Below are 17496 nucleotides of genomic sequence, written 5' to 3' on the forward strand. Positions count from 1 at the left end.
GAAGCCAACCCTTCATCTCTTTGAGACGAGTCCTCCCGAACCAGAGACATTCCATCTCCTGTCGGCTTTCCCCCAAGATTTAGTTTAAAAACTGCTCTGCCACCTTTTTGATTTTAAGCGCCAGCAGCCTGGTTCCATCCGGAGACAAGTGGAGACCGTCTCTTTTGTACAGCTCCCGCTTGTTCCAGAAAGCATCCCAGTTTAGGAAAGGGAGGGTGGCTCAGTGGTAGAGCATCTGCTTGGGAAGCAGAAGGTCCCAGGTTCAATCCCTGGCATCTCCAACTAAAAGGGTCCAGGCAAATAGGTTTGAAAAACCTCAGCTTGAGACCCTGGAGAACGGTGGCTTAGTGGTAGAGCATCTGCTTGATAAGCAGAAGGTCTCAGGTTCAATCCCTGGCATCTCCAACTAAAAGGGTCCAGGCAAATATTTTGAAAAACCTCAGCATGAGACCCTGGAGAACGGTGGCTTAGTGGTAGAGCATCTGCTTGGGAAGCAGAAGGTCCCAGGTTCAATCCCCGGCATCTCCAACTAAAAAGGGTCCAGGCAAATAGGTGTGAAAAACCTCAGCTTGAGACCCTGGAGAGCCGCTGCCAGTCTGAGTAGACCAATACAAAGGTCAGGTTAAATCACTGCAGTCCTGAAACCCCACTATGCAAGGAATTTGAATGTTTCTTGCTAGCTAAAAAGAATTTCAAGGACATAAAACATTAGATTAGCGGTCATCTACTCAACATTCTATTATCAGTTGTGGCAAAGAGAGAGAGAGAGGAGGAGGAGGAGAATGGAAATACACATTTGTTCCCAGGATCTGATATGTAGCTATAATGCCTCTGAAAAGAGAGACAGTACTTCCACAGCTAATAGTTGAACTTGATGGACTCCATGAATGTCCAATCCTTCTTAAAAGCTATCTAGGCAGAAGTCACCTATGATTTTTAAAGGTTAATTGATTATGAGCCCTGACCTGGATGGCCCAGACTAGCCTGATCTTGTCAGACCTCAGATCCTAAATAGGGTCAGCCTTGGGTAGTATTTGGATGGGAGAACATCAAGGAAGTCCAGGGTCATTGCGCAGAGGCAGGTAACAGCAAACCACCCCTGAATGTCTCTTGTCTTGAAAATCATGTGGGATCACCATAAGCCTTTTAATGGTGCAAACAGTCCCAAAAGCAACAAAGGTCTGCAGTGGCCCAAATTTTACATTTTGTAAAAGAAACATTCTTCACTAGAAAATGTGTGTCTTGTGCCAGTGGTGTGATCTAATGCTTAAAAGCATCGGCCTGTAATCTGGAGAACCAGTTTGATTTCCCACCCCTCCGCATGAAGCCTGCTGGGGGATCTTGGGCCAGCCACAGTTCCTTCAGAACTCTCTCAGCCCCACCTACCTCACAAGGTGCCTATTGGGAAAGGAAGGGAAAGCAATTGTAAGCTGCTTTGAGATTCTTCAGAGAAAAGAGGGTTATAAAAAGCCAGCTCTTCTCTTCTTCTATGAGCTTCTTTTAGATATTATGCATTTGCTTTAAAAAGAAAGAGAAAATGGTCAAGGTTACCAAAGTTACATAATTTTATGTGCATTAATTTAGATAACGCTGAATTCTGCAGCTGAGATTAATAGAACATTTTCTGTTGGTTCTACTCTTTTATTACTCTGTGCATATGGTCTCTATTCATTATCCCTAGGGTTGCCATGTCCAATTCAAGAAATATCTGGGGACTTTGGGGGTGGAGCCAGGAGACTTTGGGGGTGGAGCCAGGAGACATTGGGGGCGAAGCCAGGAACAAGGGTGTGACAAGCATAATTGAACTCCAAGAGAGTTCTGGCCATCACATTTAAAGGGACAGCACACCTTTTTAAATGTCTTCCTTCCATAGGAAATAATGGATAGGGGCACCTTCTTTTGGGGCTCATAGAATTGGACCCCCTGGTCCAATCGTTTTGAAACTTGGGGAGTACTTTGGGGAGAGGCACTAGATACTATATTGAAAATTTGGTGTCTCTAGCTCAAAAAACAGCTCCCCCAGAGCCCCCGAAACCTCCAGATCAATTTCCCATTATACCCTATGAGAATCGATCTCCACACAGGGAATAATGAAGATGTTTCCCTCTCCTCCCCCCCTTTCTGGCAAATCTGATGCAGGGGATTGGCCTCTCTACTCACAAGTTGCTGCCAACTTCTTCACAGCAACACAGACACACCATCCCAAATTGAAGCCTTTCAATCAAGCCTCCGGAGGTGCAAAGGCACATGTTCCTTTGCGGGCCAAGCGGGGCTTCCCCCCCCTCGCCAGCCAGCTGACTGGGGGTGGGAAGCAGCCTGGGAAAATGGAAGAATGGCTGCTGCGATCGGGGCTGGGTGGGAAGGGAAGGGCAAGGAGAAGCTGCTGCAATCCGGGGTGGGAAGGGAAGGGACGAGGAGAAGCATCGGGGATCGGTGGGAAGGGAAGGGGTGAGGAGAAACTGCTGGGATCAGGGCTGGGTGGGAAGGGCCACCATTCCCCCCCCCCCGCTTTCTGGATTTTTGGTGAGCGGGGAGAGGAGGCTCCAAATCGGGGGTCCCCCAGCCAGGCGGGGGATTTGGGAAGCCTAATTATCCCCCTAGCCTATCGTGGGCTGGAAAAGCCCCACTAATGGATGTATTTTCCTCCTGGGAAAGGATCTGTATCTGCTACCATCTTGTTTAAGAGGGCAGGAGCTTAATGATGCACAAAGAAGTTGTGCTCTGTGTAAACCCCAGGGCTTTTTTTTTTTTTTTTAGCAGGAATACACAGGAACACAGTTCCAGCAGGCTTGGCATCAGGAGGTGTGGCCTAATGTGCAAATGAGTTCCTGGTTGGAGTTTTTCTACAAAAAAAGGTCCTGTGCGAAACTATGGTGATGTCAGGGGTGTATGGCCTAATATGCATATAAGTTCCTGTTGGGTTTTTTTTTCCTACAAAAAAAACCCCCTGGTAAACCCAAATGCAATATTGTGTCCATCTTATTCTCCACCTCCTGCAAAAAACAAAAACAAACCCAAAACACTTAACTAGATCTAAATTGATTTAAATACATGTATGCTGACTTCAGTGACTGATTATTCACACAACACAGGTTTTTTTTTTAACCAAACATAGTAAGCATTAAAAATAGTGCACACTCATTACATAAAAATGCAAACAAAATGATTAGGGCAATCAGTCAGCGGATTAATTTTAGCACATTTATGGATGATTTTGTACACTCCGTTGTGCTTTGATTGAGAACAAGTACAATGAAGACAGCAAAGAGCCAAAGATGGCTATAAATTTCTCTAGTGTTTATGCTGGAATGACTGAAAGTGGCTCAGTCTGCCAACTAGGCATAACATCTGGATGGGGCTTTGTCACTCATTCATGCCACAACTGATCATTCTCGAGCCAAATTTGGGGAAATCAAATGTTTGTCTTGTTATCTTGAGCAAAACTTATTGTGGTTCATTATTTACAAGTCAAAACAGGAAAATCTCCAAAATTGACTTACAGTTTTGCTTCAGAACATTGGAACTTCCTTGGCTAAATCTGCAAGCACAAAGCAGGAAACTGACAGTGCACTCCTGTACAGAGTTATTCATTCTAAACTGATTTTAATCAATGGTCCTAAAATGGAGCGCTTCTGTGTAGGATTGCTCTGTAAGTATAGCAGCTAAAAGAGCTTGTGTTGCAGGTAGTCCCTCTCTCTTTCCCGTAGGAACGGGCATGAACCAGCTCATAAACTAAAGTTCATGATGAATTTGGCTGGGTTATGCTTCACAAAGTCCAGTTAATGGCAAGTCGACCTACAAACTTCCAAGCTGTTTGTGGAGGTTTGTGCCAGATCATGGGCATTTCCAATCAGACTGTCTCCACTCAATCAAAATGTTTACTCAGCTTCAAAGCAACGATTTGGAGGTCATGTACAGGAGCACCCAGGGGAGGTCCTCCATGACTTTGATCCTTTAGCTTGCACAGGATGTGTTCTATACACTCCTGAACTTGCAGGACATGTAGAGAAGCATCTAGGTCATTTCCTCAGAAAGCACTTTCCTGGGGGCATTTCCTTAGGGATTTTTTTTTCATAACTTGGACCCTGCAAATCCAATCCTCACCAAACTTAGAGGACAGAGCAATCCACTGATATTTCTAGCATGCTTGGGGGGTGGCTGTTCTACCATCTCACAAACTGAAGCAGTTCATGAGATGACTGAAAGCTTGTGATGGTCTGTAGTTCATGACTGGGACATTCCACAAACCATGAACTGAACCAAACTGCATTTTCTCAGTTAGTCCCCATACCTACTCTCTTCTCCACGCACTCACTTTCATCCTCAACACTGCTATAATAATAGTGATTATGTACTAATATTTAGTATTTACTTACCTCATTTATAGCCTGCCTTTCTCCACATGTGGGGACTCAGACCTACGTTGTTATCCTCTTTTCCATTTTATCCTCACAAGAACTTTGTGAGGTAGGTTAGGCTGAGAGTGTCACCTAGCAACCTGAGAGGATTTGACCTTGGATGTCCCAGACCCTTGTCAAACTTACATCCTTGATCAAGGACAGCCAAGATATAAAACAAATGCATCTGACTCTTCCACCCTACTAAATTTTAACACATAAGGAAAAGAAGGTTGTTTTCACAAGTAGATAGGAAAGACTCCATACACTTTCTCCAGGTTTCATTCAGTACTCCTGCCACACACTGAGTGCATGGGTTCTTTTAACTGTGAAGCTTCTCAGTACTGCATGCATTATTATAAAGAGATTGGGAAGGAGCCTGCTTGTTTGGTCAAATATTCTTCTAGTTTTGACCTAATGTCCAAACAGTAGAATAATCTCCAATAAAACAGAAGTTGACTATACCAGCACTAGATATATTTTATAGCCGTGTGTTTGTGCCCCAAACCAATTATGAAAAAAAAAAACTAAAAATGGATGAGAAGTTCAAGACCTATATCTGCTACACCAGCTTAACTGAAATAATCAAGTTGTGATGTTTACTCTTAGACTAATGAAAATTTAGCCCCCCCGGGTGGATCCTACTCAATGCTTTTCACCAGTTATCACCTCCTCCAAATTCTGTGAACAGCCAAAGTCATTTATCAATAATCACCCACAGATGGATAGTCAAGCTGAAAGTATATAGGCCTGTGAGCCAAAAATTGCAAAGAACGCAGGGAAAAGTTATTTCAGTCATCTTTTAAGCAATCAGATGTAAGGAGACACTAAAACTAGAGGAAAGATCACAAGAAAGATGCTAATCTGTCAACTTTTTTCAACATTAGCATTATTCTCAGTGTTGTACCATTAATACAAAAAAACTGAGATACCACTCTGGAGAACAAAGATAAGATTTTTCTAAAATTGTCTCAGGACAACACTGTTCCATTAAATAGGCAAGGTCAATCCATTCCCACCCACCCTTGTGACCAGACACTGATTCTTGAAGAAAACGAATGTAAGATTCAAACAGTGCACATTTCTGTCATTTGACATCGTGAGGTAGCTGCATCTAGAAGCAGATCTCAAGCACCATTAAAGGACTGTGAGTTAAACCGGTTGTTAGTTGCTAAATTATTTTGTCAATTTATTTGCAAAATCCACTCAGCATTGCCAAACAGAGTAATCACACTTTCAGAAATCACCATCTTATCTAGAAAGTCTTCCTCTTTGATTTGTGTTATGACTGTAAGCCTAATGGAAAATAAGTGGGAATAGTGTACAGGTAAGCCCCAAGCTTAATTCTCTTCCATTTGATGATCATTGACCATCCATTTAATGATCTGATGCTGGCCCAAAGCAGAAGGCACTTTACCCTAAGCCAAGTCTCCTCATCTGCTAAGTAGTGGGGGAGAGAGACTAAATGTTTTTGGTTCACAACCACCCCTCTTCCTAAGCTGTTACTGCTTCCAGCCATCTGATTGTGTTTGGTTTTGAAGGGAAACTGAAGTAAAGTTTTAGGAACCAGTTTTCCCATTGTTTTCTGTTTCCTTCAGCCGCTCTGTCTCCTTTTTTATTGTATGCATGTTAAATGGTTATGGAATTGCTAGACAGTACCCAAAATGGAGGTCAAAATTTTGAAAGCAACGCCCTCAGGGCACCAAGGTTTTTTTTACTTGTGTGGCTAGCCAATTAAAGTCACACAGTGAGACAAAATCCAGACAGCAAAAAGAAGTAACAAAAGTTTTATTCGAATAAGGAACAACATACAGCCAAAGGTTCAGCTCAGTTGTTCACTGAGCTCCAGTTGTGTTCAAACTTTTATACTTTTCATCACTCTTTCCTTTTACATCATTAGTCTTACATCATCAAGTATGTACTCTTGGGTTTTCTTTGTCTCTAACATTCATCTTACATTTGACAAACAAGATGTTCCTGGCTTATTTTCAACTTTACTGACCTTCTCATCCACAGGTGTGTTGTCAAAACTTCCTTATTAAAAATGAAATGTAACCTCTTTCTAGACACTGACCTTCCTGCTACCTCCAGTTGGCTACTTTCCCAGATGTTCCATCTCTCATGAATTTACAACCTTAAGTTCATATTACAAGCAAAACTTAACTTTATATTGTATAATCTTGCTTCTACATACATAGGCCGTTTTCGCACTCACGTTTTACTGGCGCCACGACCCTCCTGACGCCGGCGAATCTGCATGGATTTCGCACCAGAAGCGCCGGCGCTCCACCAAGCGCCGGCTACTTCCGTCGCTAAGCCAGCGCAAACAGAAATCGCAAAGATGCAGGAAAACGTTTGCGCTGGCTTAGCGACGGAAGTAGCCGGCGCTTCTGGGAGCGCCGGCGCTTCTGGTGCGAAATCCATGCAGATTCGCCGGCGTCAGGAGGGTCGTGGCGCCAGTAAAACGTGAGTGCGAAAACACCCATAGAGACTTGTTTATTAAGGAATTTTACATAATATATGAAAAGAATTGATAATAATACCATATCAGTAATTTCTTAGAAAAATTGAACTTTTATATGGATTTTCCAACTTTAAAATAGCATTTACTGAAATAATTTATTTTTCTCTCTTGAATATTTATTCTTGTTTATTCTTTAATAAGGAAGCTTTTATTGATTTTTCAAGATACCAAGTTTATATTTTATACAGAAACTATAAATAAAACTTTTCTTCTTAACCACTTGAGGGTCTTCTTTGTACAGAAATCATTGCTGTTTCTCTTATTATTTTAATTAGTTGTCAGCATTTGATAGTCTGTTTTCACCTAGTTCAAAGGTTCTAGACAGGAATAAATTTTGAAACATCTGTTCTGTTAGAAGTATCTTCTAGTTGGCAAAAGTCCCAGTCTAATTGGCTGAAAATACTTTCCAATGACAAGGTTTACCTTTACTTGTTAAAAATAATAATGCTGATTGCAACATTAATTCCTTGCTATGATCAAGCTGCTTAAACTTCATGCATTTCCTTAGCTAAATATAATATAATGGGAAGGATGGTGGCTCAGTGTTAGAGCATCTGCTTGGTAAGCAGGAGGTCCCAGGTTCAATCCCCAGCATCTCCAACTAAAAAGCGTCCAGGCAAATAGGTGTGAAAAACCTCAGCTTGAGACTCTGGAGAACCACTGCCAGTCTGAGTAGACAATACTGACTTTGATGGACCGAGGGTCTGATTCAGTATAAGGCAGCTTCATATGTTCATTTATATGTTAATAACTCTTGAACAATTCAATATAATCCAGTATTAAACATTTAGAAGCCTTGTGATAAACATACAGTAGAGGAAAGCTATTCCACATTTGACTGCTAATAAATCATATTAACTAGCAAAGCCTCTCCTGTTGTCTGTTTATTCAGAGACTCTTAATTAAATATCTTTTAAACCATAATGCTCAAAACTATTATTTTATGAACTTTCTCAGAAGCAACAGATTTCTTAGCCAGTGTTAAAACATTATGAGCTATAAGCAACATTTTGGAACTTTAAACATCAATTCACCTTTTGAAATGTTGATTAACTTTAAAGAAAGGGCATTCTGCCAAGTTATTTTCTCTGTTCAGAAACGTAAGCCATAAATTTCCCATTTTGACATCTCATTAGCAGATTCCACTGTATAGCTTGTAGATAATTAGGATGACAAAGGTTGACGGAACACAGATTGCTCCTATCTGCCAGTGTTGTCAACTGCTTTCTGGAGGCCCAAAGCCTGCTCCAGGAGATTTCCCAAAGATCTATGAAGCAACACTCATTTAGGCCTTGGGCTTACTCTACAATTTCATTACCTTATATCTCAAAATCTGTTGTGTTTAAGTTATAGTGTCTGTACAAGTGTGGATACTGCTTCTTCAGTGTACAGGCTTTTGAAAAATTCCCAATTTTTATTTTAAAGTCTTTGGATGTTTTGACAAACCTGAGAGGTTCCCTTGGGTTCTTAGACGACCCCCTTCAATCCGTGTTGGCCCTGTTGTATGCATTTTTTTATTCACATTCTGGAGCTGATGTCAGAAGTAGAGATGTCAATATGAAAGCTATTACGTAAATAATTATATTGCAATAGTTATAACTATAATACCTAAGCAGAAGAGACAGCTACTTAAGGGTATTTCTGAAGGTAAAGGTATTAAGAATCCAAATATTGTTCTCCTTTTGCTCCCCCCCACCAAAATCCTATGGGATTTGGTTCACATTATTTCCCAGCTGTGCTTCTAAAAGCACATTTTCGACTCTTTCTATCTAAAAAGCAAGCGACCGGCTTCACCACAATAATCACTGTACTGCAGTTAATGACATTATATGATCTCTACCCTTGTACTCATGAATGCCAGCATCCCCAAGCTGCTTTCTCCCCCATGTGCTGGCTTCTAACTCTGCATCCCAAGATTCATTTAAGGCAAACCAGCTTTAATAGCAAAAGAACACCTCAGCTCAGTTTTTGTTTCGTTAGTGACATGAGGATGATTGTGTTTTAAGTGGGCTGAAAATAAGCTCCAGAGCCACAGAACACAAAGTCAAAAAAGCAAAATGTGTCAGCAAGATCTCTTCAGCTCTCAAGAATAAAACAGATGCTGTTGTTGGCTTTACCCTTTTGCAGAGAAGTTATTTTATTTGCCAAGAGCTGACACAAGAACTCCTTTTGAGATGCTCTGGAGAAAGGCACATATGTTGGTTCACTGTTGGAGTGGGGCAGGGACTTTTGTGACAAAGTATTGCAATATTGTTAGGACTGAATTTTTAACATAGTAGCCACTCACACTATTTTTTTTTTTTTACAGGACAGTCCCCTGTTTGAGTTTTACGTCCCGCATTCTTTAAAAAAAAAATGCTAATGGACATTATAAATCCCAGGCTAGAAGAGAGCATGAGTCGGGAGGGATGATTTTAGTGGCTATGAGATTTCTGCAAAACTGCCATGCTATCTCCCTGTTGTTCTAGTCATTCACCAAGTCTGCCTAGTGACTCATGATCGTTGTGGTAGTCAGGTTGTGATTGGCCTGGACTGATCACCATGTTCAAAAGCATCTGTAGACATAAAACCAGCTTCATGTTGGCAAATCCCCATCATCCTAATTTGTTGGGACTGAGTGGGATTGCACTTCATCAACCTTTGGGCCGGTGAACTATCAAGTCAAGAGTACTTGCATGCCATTGGTTGAGTCCACTCCTCTCTCCCACCCGAAAGGGGCACTCATCTGGAGCCTTCTTCTAGAACCTGTTGTATTTTTCTTCTTACTCCTAGTCCATTATAAAAACTGAGAACTCCTTTAGCTGACAACAAGAGGCCTTGATGGTAGGCTTTGGGTCTCAGTGATGGGCACTGGCCCAGCTCCAGTTGTGCTGATTGCCCTGATGGATGGTTATGCCGCCCTCAGCTGCACTTTTCTTGCAAAAGAGGAGGGGGTTTCTGCTCAGTATGGACTCCAGAAAAAGCAGCCATTACTGAAAGGGAGATGGAAGCTACAGATGTGCTGGAGCATTCCCAGGCTTGTCTTGGTTGTATTTCAGGTAATGAAGAACATTACTCTTTCTTTAATCTAGGCAACTCAGTGTGGTCAGAATCAATAGCTGAAATGGTAAACTACCAGCGAGAGGTATGAATTTACAGAAGTAAACTGTTATAAAGAAAAGTGGGATAATTAATATTAAAGGAATTGTGTTTGTTTACTTACAATACAAATCACAGAAGAGGAGACTTCATGGCCTCAGAAGTAAGTAGAAGCTTACCAGGCAAGGCACTGTTATTATGGTCAAGCAAAATCCCTACCTTTTGGTCTCAGGTGGGAGTCATGATGTTTACTCTTCTTACAGAAAAAGGGGAGGGACGGTAGCTCAGTGGTAGAGCATCTGCTTGGGAAGCAGAAGGTCCCAGGTTCAATCCCTGGCATCTCCAAAAAAGGGTCCAGGTAAATTGGTGTGAAAAATCTCAACTTGAGACCCTGGAGAGCCGCTGACAGTCTGAGTAGACAATACTGACTTTGATGAACCCAGGGTCTGATTCAGTATAAGGCAGCTCACTGACTGGACAGGCAGTTAGGTAGGGGAGAAGGAAGACTACCAAGAAAAAAAAGCAGTAATAGGCTTGTCTTGATTATATTTCAGGATTTATATAACTAATATTATTGTTCTGCAATAGCATTAACCACAAGGAGACACAACAGTTTCTTCAAGCACTGTTTGTTGTACATGTTTCTTTTCTTTGTGAAATGCTCTCCTGTGAGACATCTCGAAATTAGGTTGCTCTAGATTACTTGCTGTGCTTTTTTCTGAGGATGTTTGTGTCTGTGTGGTAGGACTGCCAGCCATTGGTGGGCACCAATGTTGTGCTGTCACTTCTTGTGAAAACCTAGTCACAACATCACTGTATTGGGTGTGATGCTGTAGGATTCCCCTCAAAATCGGTGACTTTATTATAGCCTTTGAGGATCCTAGAGCATTATGCCAATGTCATAATATCACTTCTAGGTTTTCACTGGAAGGATAATGAAACGACACTACCCCCACTGTCCTGGTTGCAGAGAGGTAAGCAGAGACCAGGTAAGCAGGAGACCAGGTAAGCTTAATTTGTGGTGATTATATTTAAAGGAATCTGCCTTCAGCCATTCCATCAATAGATAAAAATTTCATTTGTAGTTAAGTCAAATTAATCAAGTATTCTTCTGTTGCTAATGTGAAGCAAATCACTGTTATTATGGTCAAGCAAAATCCCTACTTTTTGGTCTCAGGTGGGAGTCGTGATTGTTTGCTCTTCTTACAGAAAAAGAACCCCCCCCCCCCCGAGAGAATGTTTTTATGTGATCCAGGTTTAGTGGGTAACACTTTGCTCATTTAAGAAAAATGTAATTGGTAGTACATGGTCGAAATGATGATTTAAAATTATAACTAGCCCCAGCTGGCCTTGATGCTTTTTGTGGGGGGGGGGGGTGTGGCAGAGGGCGCCCCTTGAGTTGTTTTGGTGGTCACCCCGATTTTTCAAAATTTTAAAAACTCTGCATGAAAAAAAATATGAGTTATCAGCAAAATGACCACCAACTGTTGGGAAAGTATATAGAAAATATTAATAAACAGGATGGTCAGCTACAATTTCCCCACATTATATAGGGCTTCCCATTTTAATTCTGACCTTGTGATGATGGGTGCTTCCACATACACTAAATAACACATTTTCAACACACTTTCAGTGCACTTTGTAACTGGATTTTGCGGAATTAAATGGCAAAATCCACTTGCAAAACATTGCTGAAGTGGATTGAAACTGCATTATTTAGCATCTGTGAAAGTGCCCGTTACCTCATCTGTCTTCTTCCTTCAGCTCTCCATTTCATCTTCTCATCCTGGCTTCCTCTTCCTTTGGACTCTCTTTTCCTTTCACATCTGATTCCTAAGCTGGCTGGTTCAAAATTAATACAAGCCTCATGGTCTACTCTGTGCAATGTTACCTTATTCTGAGCTCATCCTGCCTCTTTGTCATCCTTCTGGCAGCCCTACGCAGGCTGTAATCACATACACTAAATAATGCACTTTCAACCCACTTTCCAACTGGATTTTACTGTGCGAACTGGCAAAATCCAGTCGGAAAGCGCACTGAAAGTTCATTATTTAGTGTGTGATCTCAGCCTCAGATATTCAGAGCTAGCTGCTTTGTAATCATGGAAATGGCTCTTGGTAGTGGAGGTCTCTCGGGCTACTGGTTAATAATGCCACATCCCTGGCAGCTTTCCTATGAATTTCCCCTGCTGAGGCTGTTAGGCAAGACACTCATCTCTGGAGGATACCATTCCCCCCCCCCCCAATGATATAATGTTGTGAGCCGCCCTGAGTCCGCTTGCGGAGAGGGCGGGATATAAATTGAATGTAATAAATAAATAAATAAATAAATAAATGATAAATAAATACTTTTCCCTTCCAAACTCCACAAAGCAGTTCTGAAAAAAGCAGTTATCCCTCTGTGCAGGCACAGTGGGTGTCGAAGTGACAAATTTAGTAGGATATAGTAGCCACAGAGTGTCAGGCAGGAAACATCGTTCAAAAGGCTGAAACACTTTAAATGAAGTTCTTAGATTTCAGACTGGAACAGCAGGGCTCATCATTGAAAACATGTCATTTCCCCATCTATCTTAAAGAGCATTAATTTGGGTATATAAAAGCTCCAAGATAAACCAAAATTAATACTTCAGGATGAGTTTCCTTGTTTACTCTCATCTGCAAATAACTGGCATGATTTGTGGATTTCCAATAGTTATTTCCGCCGACAGAGCCAGCCAATAAAGACATCATTCACCAAGAACAAATAAAAATGAAAAATGAAAAAAAAAACCCTCCTTTTTTTGCTGACCATGAAATTCTCAAATAAAAGGTATGGTAACAGAAAAGCTGTTTTGTAGACGTTTTTATATTACAGCTCCCGGGAGAAAAATTCTTCACTAATTTTAGTACTTTCTCTTTTATGTTTTGAATATTTTTATAGGAACAGTATTTCGGCACCAAAAAGTTTTTAAGCCATTGTTTTATGAAGCAGCTCCATCTAGTGGTTGGATAGGACAATGCGCTAACTGTTGAATTGAAGACCCTCCTTTCCTTTTGGACTTAATGTACAGCTCATGATAGGACACAACATGCAAAGACTAAGACATTAACTGATGTTTGTCACTGATTTACGAATAAGAGTGAGCGCAAGTAAGAGGATAACATTTCAGACATGGGGGAATGTTAAAATATTTTGCAGCCATCACTTACAAGACTGGAATGCGGGAGGATCTTTTTCATGCAACATTTATCACAAATATTAAACAAACAGGACTTTAAATGGTAAATCAAGCAGAACTAATTCAAGTTCAGTGCCCAGTCTTCTGGGGCCTCATTTCTCTCTATTTGAAATGAGACACGTTATGCAAACCATCTTTAGAATGGTTGAAGATGATTATCGCTAATGTGATAAAGATATTCAGCATTTGGATTTTGTAATCAGATGGTGAATTCCCTAGATTTTATCATACCAAGGTTTGTTTTTTATCTCCCATTTTATTAGTCTTCATAAATAGCATTAAACTAAAATCTAAATACAAGAAGGAAAACTCAACGGAGTTTCCTAAAGGTGTATGACAGTGAACAGGAGTTTGTAAATACAAAATCCCATATCTGAAATCAATTTCATTTAAGAACTGGAGATTTGTCCTAAACTATAGTGTGTGTGTGAGAGAGAGAGAGAGAGAGAGAGAGAGAGAGATAGTGTAATGGCTGCAGCTGGAACCTGCAATATGTTTGGGAAGGGGGAGTTCTGTGCCAAGGTCATGTGAAATTTCAGTTTGTATAAATCATTTAAACTTTGCACATGCATGATTGTCTTGCACACTAGACATCTTCTTGCCCCAACAAAGTAACAAAAACACAGTCTAGAAATCTTACACAACTACACACAGGTTTTATCTGAAGGGAAGGGAATTGCTTTTGAGATTTACTAGCTGAGTCATATGCTTTTAAAAGTTTAATTATACTTTAGCAACAAGTATTTATAACACCTATAAAATCAGCCAAAAAACGGAATAGAAAAGAGGAAGTAAAATGGTGGGGTGGGGTGGGGAGGAGAACCAACACCAGTGATTTAATGCATATGGCTGAGAGGTGGGAGAGAAGCAAGTGTGGTCGGGGAGATAATACCCTCCCCTACATCAACAGAGACACCCAATATCCATTATTTCCAGTGCATTCCAGGTAAACATGGAAATGGTGTAAAAGAGGAAGTGACATTAGTGTAAATGTAACATATCTCTATATGTTAAGGTAAGTGACTAGTCATGTTATAGGTCACCTGCTGTCATACTGTCATGTTAGGGAGGGGCGGTGGCTCAGTGGTAGAGCATCGGCTTGGTAAGCAGAAGGTCCCAGGTTCAATCCCCGGCATCTCCAAAAAAGGGTCCAGGCAAAGAGGTGTGAAAAACCTCAGCTTGAGACCCTGGAGAGCCGCTGCCAATCTGAGTAGACAATACTGACTTTGATGGACCGAGGGGGGTCTGATTCAGTATAAGGCAGCTTCATATGTTCATACTGTGAGGTTTGACAGCCCATCCAGCAACTCTGCTAGCAGATGATGAATGTGTGGGTTTCCTGTAGCATGTCTTCTTTTTTTTTGCAGCCCACAGTAACCATGTTTCTGAGCTTGCTTTTGATGTTTACAACACTGGAATGTAACGCAACACGCTTGTTGAACTCTAGCAAGTATTTCAACTCAGGACTGGTAGACCACAAGGCAACTTTGCATGCATTGTAAATTGATATCTGGATAGGCACATCTTTCAGTACATACAAAGGCACCATGTCTGCAGTCTAGAACACTGATTTTTGTTGTATAACGTAAAACGTCTCCAGGTGTGAACATCTGATGACTAAGCAGATTTCCACTAAACTATGAAAGCAGCAGCTCTAATTCTTTATTCTATTTCTCACATTACTAGATTATCAAATTTGAAGGTAAATTGTAATTTTTTTTTTTTTTTTGCTTGGAAAATGTGAACTCTGCAAGCTTCAGGCAAAGGGTCTTAAATGTGCTCGGTCCATTTACATGCAAAGAGGCAGACACAAATGCAATCCTTTGAATAAAATCGACATTTGAGATTCCATTATAGGCCACTCTGGGGTTTTTATAGTATGGAGACCATGCCAATAATGAAAACATAATGACTCTGGTTCAGGAAATTAAAAAAACTTTTGTAAATGAAGGATCGGGATGAAGGACAGGGGTAGGCTCCAGATTCCAACAGAAGCTGAAGGTTGCAGGATGCTAAACTCTGGGAACAATAGACCGCCTCACAGCTCTCTCACTTTGAAATCATATGAACATAGGAAGCTGCCTTCTACTGAATCAGACCCTCAGTCCACCAAAGTCAGTATTGTCTACTCAGTGTCAGACGTGTAACTTACTGGAACTGAACTGTAGAATAGAAATGCTTGACATGACTAACGCCATGATGTGCTTTGATATGACCTCTGCTTTACTAACCCTGAGAAATGTAGCAAGTGCCTTTTCCCCAAGCATATTGTAACCGCAAGGAGCAAAATCTCACACCCGGCCGAGAAGCCATCTGCGGCTTTGAAGTCAACATATCCAAGGTCCCTTTCTCTGAGAAAGAGATAAGGCCCTGGGAAGACCCGATCGTCTCCGGGGGTGTGTGAAAAGGGCTGTATTGTTTCCTGCTTTTGAAATGTAGAAGAGGCTGGCTTCAGCCTTGGGCCAGTATCAAACTCAATCTGCCTTTCTGATGACTGTTTGTTCTCGAATAAATGGATTAATATTTGCAACAATATGATCCGTCTCTATTTGAAGTTCCACGTCTTGACACTCAGACTGGCAGCGGCTCTCCAGGGTCTCAAGTTGAGGTTTTTCACACCTATTTGCCTGGACCCTTTTTAGTTGGAGATGCCGGGGATTGAACCTGGGACCTTCTGCTTCCCAAGCAGATGCTCTACCACTGAGCCACAGCCCCATTCATGGCTCTCCAGGGTCTCAAGTTGAGGTTTTTCACACCTATTTGCCTGGACCCTTTTTAGTTGGAGATGCCAGGGATTGAACCTGGGACCTTCTGCTTCCCAAGCAGATGCTCTACCACTGAGCCACAGCCCCATTCATGGCTCTCCAGGGTCTCAAGTTGAGGTTTTTCACACCTATTTGCCTGGACCCTTTTTAGTTGGAGATGCCAGGGATTGAACCTGGGACCTTCTGCTTCCCAAGCAGATGCTCTACCACTGAGCCACGGTCCCTCCACTCAGTCATACTAATTAATGTATATAAAAAAATACAGCTGTTGCTTCAAACTCTCACCCTAAAGCAGACAGCTCCAGAGATGCACATAATGGACAATGCAATTGGATTCAAATTCTTTGCTGTTTTTGGTAGGCTGAATAGGAAACATGTTCATATCCAACTGCCACTAACAACTGGATCGTTTCATTTGAATTTGGGCTACGTTACCCTGCTTCACCAACATATAGCTGTTTTTAAATGGTTATGCAGATGGGTGATTATGCAAGCATTATGGCTACTCAGACAAAAGATGCATTGGGCTATATTTCATTTTGCACAGCACAGCAACACAAACAATTCCTAGCCCTTTCTAACTTTCATTATATGAAAAAAAAAAAAAAAGATTTAACGGATGGGGGGGAAAAAAATCTTAATATAAAGAAGTCATTCAGTCGCCAGCTGAATGGGATATACTGTATACACACAGGAAGCTGCCTTATATCAAATCAGAATGAAGATAAAAAAGATGAATGGTGCAAAGGAGAGAATCTTTCAATGATTGAATAGTCTGGGAGTATATAATCATTTATGATTCTTTAAGATTTTTTCCTTCGCACCGTGTTCTTCTTTTTCATCTTCAGTTTGCCATGGTATGGCCCCCTCTCTCTTTCCCCCCCCCAAACAATTTTATTAGTAACATATGGTAATAAATTTCAATTTCTTACATCATTAATAATTACTTTTTTTAATCTATCCCATATATTACTTTCTACCCACCCCCTCCCCCCGTTACTTGACCCCCACCGGTGTTATATACTTAAAATCTTAATATTAAAGGTACCCTTAATTAATAAGAACCAAAATTAATATCCTCCTCCCTCTTGTACTTAGTCATTATCAAAAATTGTCCAGTGTCCTTTTATTTTCCACTCTTTTTCTACGTATCTTCTGAACTTTTCCCACTCCGTCTTAAATACTTCTGAATCATAGTCTCTTAAGGTTCTTGTTAACTTGTCCATTTCACTCCATGTCATGACTTTTACAATCCAATCCCATTTCTCTGGTATTTTTTCTTGCTTCCACAACTGCACATACAACGTCCTAGCAGCTGAGAGCAAGTAACAGATTAAGTACCCTCTCTTCTTACAGCAAATGAGTTCAATGGTCTATGAAATTAAGTATTGTCTAGTCCAGCTGGCAACAACTGACATGGAACTCAGAATGCTTTCACATACTGACCACCTGATGCAGGGACCTTTCCATGAAAGAACTCTGTCACTGACCCATGACCCTCCCCCCAAAAGTTAA

General features: G+C 41.1%; 1 non-coding gene across 1 annotated transcript; it reads right to left on the minus strand.

Annotated features, from left to right (window-relative positions):
- Positions 1–15996: 15996 nt before the first annotated feature.
- TRNAP-GGG (transfer RNA proline (anticodon GGG)) lies at positions 15997–16068 on the minus strand. The gene has a single exon. It is a non-coding gene; the product is annotated as a tRNA-Pro (tRNA).
- Positions 16069–17496: the final 1428 nt, after the last annotated feature.

The sequence above is a fragment of the Heteronotia binoei genome, chromosome 5, assembly GCF_032191835.1.
Source record: "Heteronotia binoei isolate CCM8104 ecotype False Entrance Well chromosome 5, APGP_CSIRO_Hbin_v1, whole genome shotgun sequence".
Lineage (NCBI taxonomy): Eukaryota > Metazoa > Chordata > Lepidosauria > Squamata > Gekkonidae > Heteronotia > Heteronotia binoei.